The sequence below is a fragment of the Corvus brachyrhynchos genome, unplaced genomic scaffold (assembly GCF_000691975.1).
Source record: "Corvus brachyrhynchos isolate BGI_N302 unplaced genomic scaffold, ASM69197v1 scaffold787, whole genome shotgun sequence".
Classification (NCBI taxonomy): domain Eukaryota; kingdom Metazoa; phylum Chordata; class Aves; order Passeriformes; family Corvidae; genus Corvus; species Corvus brachyrhynchos.
In genome coordinates, this window is record NW_008239142.1 from 79,865 (window position 1) to 82,130 (window position 2,266).

Genomic DNA, 2,266 nt, shown 5'->3' on the forward strand with positions numbered 1-2,266 from the left:
CTTAAGGGGATCTTGTGAATATTCATTCCACCTTTGAATCACAGAATCGTAGAATGGTTTGTGTTGGATGGGACGTTAAAAATCATCTCGTTCCAACACCCCTGTCATGGACAGGGACACCTCCAGCTAGACCAGAGCTCCACCCAATGTGGCCTTATCCTACATTGGAAAAGATGCAGGAACAGATTCAAATAGGTCCTGCAACTCAAACTCCCGGAGGTTTCCAAGGACATCGCAGGATGGAATGTGGCCTGTAAAAGAAACTCGGTGTAGATGTTATTTCTGACCCAAGTGCAGGATAAATGGCATTGAAGAGCAGGAAAATGCCATAAATGCTGAGAGTGGTGGGGTGGTTCAGCCTGGAGAAGGGCCAGGTTTAGATGGGACATTGGGAAGAAATCCTTCCCTGGGAGGGTGGTGATGCCCTGGCACAGGATATTCCATGGGTGCCCCATCCCTGGCAGTGTCCAAGGCCGGGCTGGATGGGGTTGAAGCAACCTGGGATAGTGGAAGGAGTCCCTGCCCATCCCGAAGGGTTGGACTGGATGATCTTTGGGGTTCCATCCAACCCAAACCATTCCATATTTCTGTGACTACAACACTGGGATCGTCCTGGCCAACAAGGCAACAATAAACCCTGATAAAAATGCGATGAATGATTGATTCAGGGGAGATGTTTGAGGGTTTACACAAGGAGGACATTTCTTCCTGCAGGCAACTCTTGATTATTGAGTGACCAAAACAATGCTCCCCTGGGGACAATTCCAGAAGGGACACCCGACGTCACAGCAGGTCATGGTCACATCCTGGAAAGGCAGATCCCGTCCCAGTCACCCAGGATCACCTGCCATCCTGTCAGCCTCACAGTCAGAGTCTCCTGAACGTGATGGCCGCCTCTTTTTGCCATGAATTGGTGCTGCCTCAGCATCCTGGAATTCCCATCTTTTACTGGAGGCCCCTCTCATCACATGGAAACACCATCAACACCTCCTAACGTGGAGTTGTCCCTGCTCTGCATGTGGCCATGGTTGCTCATGTGAACACTCAAATGTGATCACCACGAGTCTCCTCAGTGTCAGAAACCTTTGGAGTAATCTCGGAAAATGGGATGTATGGAACCAACACAGGGAAAAACCTTCAGTGTGTACTGCTGCTTTGAAAGCCGCTCCATTTAGACTCAATCCATCCGTTCCGCGGATGAAAATGAAAAAAAATCTTAATAATACAACAAGAATAAAAAACGGGGTGTGAGGGCCCAGAACCCTGAAGGGAGGCCCAAGAGCAAGACTGAGAAAGGGGAAATTTCAGCCTAAACATTGACCACGGAGGCAGGGAAAAAAGGATTCCCACTGACCAATAGTTTCCACTGGACCCCAAAAGTCCCAGCCAAGGGCAGAGGGGACACATGAGCAATGACAGTTCCAAGTTCCGGGCGTGGTTGTCCCACTGCTTCAGCACCTGACTCCCCCCAGGCACGTTGTTAAGCATCCCTGTGTCCCTGTGTCATTCCTTTTGGATGGGAATAGCTCAGAGCTCCCTCCCTCCCGGTCCCATTAACGCAAATCCTTTAGAAAATTTGCATCTGTCGTTCCTCTGGACGAGTAATTATGGGGCACAAATGAGGTGGTGAGCAAACAGAAAGAGGTAAAGATTAAACACCGGAAGACACGTGAGGGGATACCCCAGGTGATCCACGGAGTCAGAATTGCCAAGGGATGCCTCATTTCCAGGGGAGGAGGCTTTGGAGCATATAAAAGGCTCCCCAACCCAGGGGTCTTCATTCGATCATCTCGACTTCTCCTCTCCTCCCTTCACTGCTCAGCAGGGTAAGTTGGACTTTGCTACTTGCCTTTACTTTGGGACTCTGTTTCCGTGGGCTTCTCCAGGATTTTCTGGGCTGCCTGCTTTGGGACTGGACACTACAGAAGATTTGGGATCATAGATTGGGTTTGGGACCAGAGATTGGTTTTGGGCAGCACCCGAGCGGTTTCTCTCTGGCAGAACCAGTGCTGGACAAAATTCCAAAAAGCACAGGAGTCCAACACTGGAATGTGATTCCTGGGACAGGCTGTCCTGGGATTCTGGACACCAGGCACTTCCCCGGCCAGTTAGGGATGGATTTGGGGATATGAATGCTTTAAGCTGCCTCAGCCCCTGGGAGATCCAAGCAGAGAAAAAGACAAACTCTCTCCTTCCCTTCCAGCTCCGCCTCCACTCCCATCACCAAGATGCCCAACGGATGCTGCGGCGGCGGGGGGAGGTTATC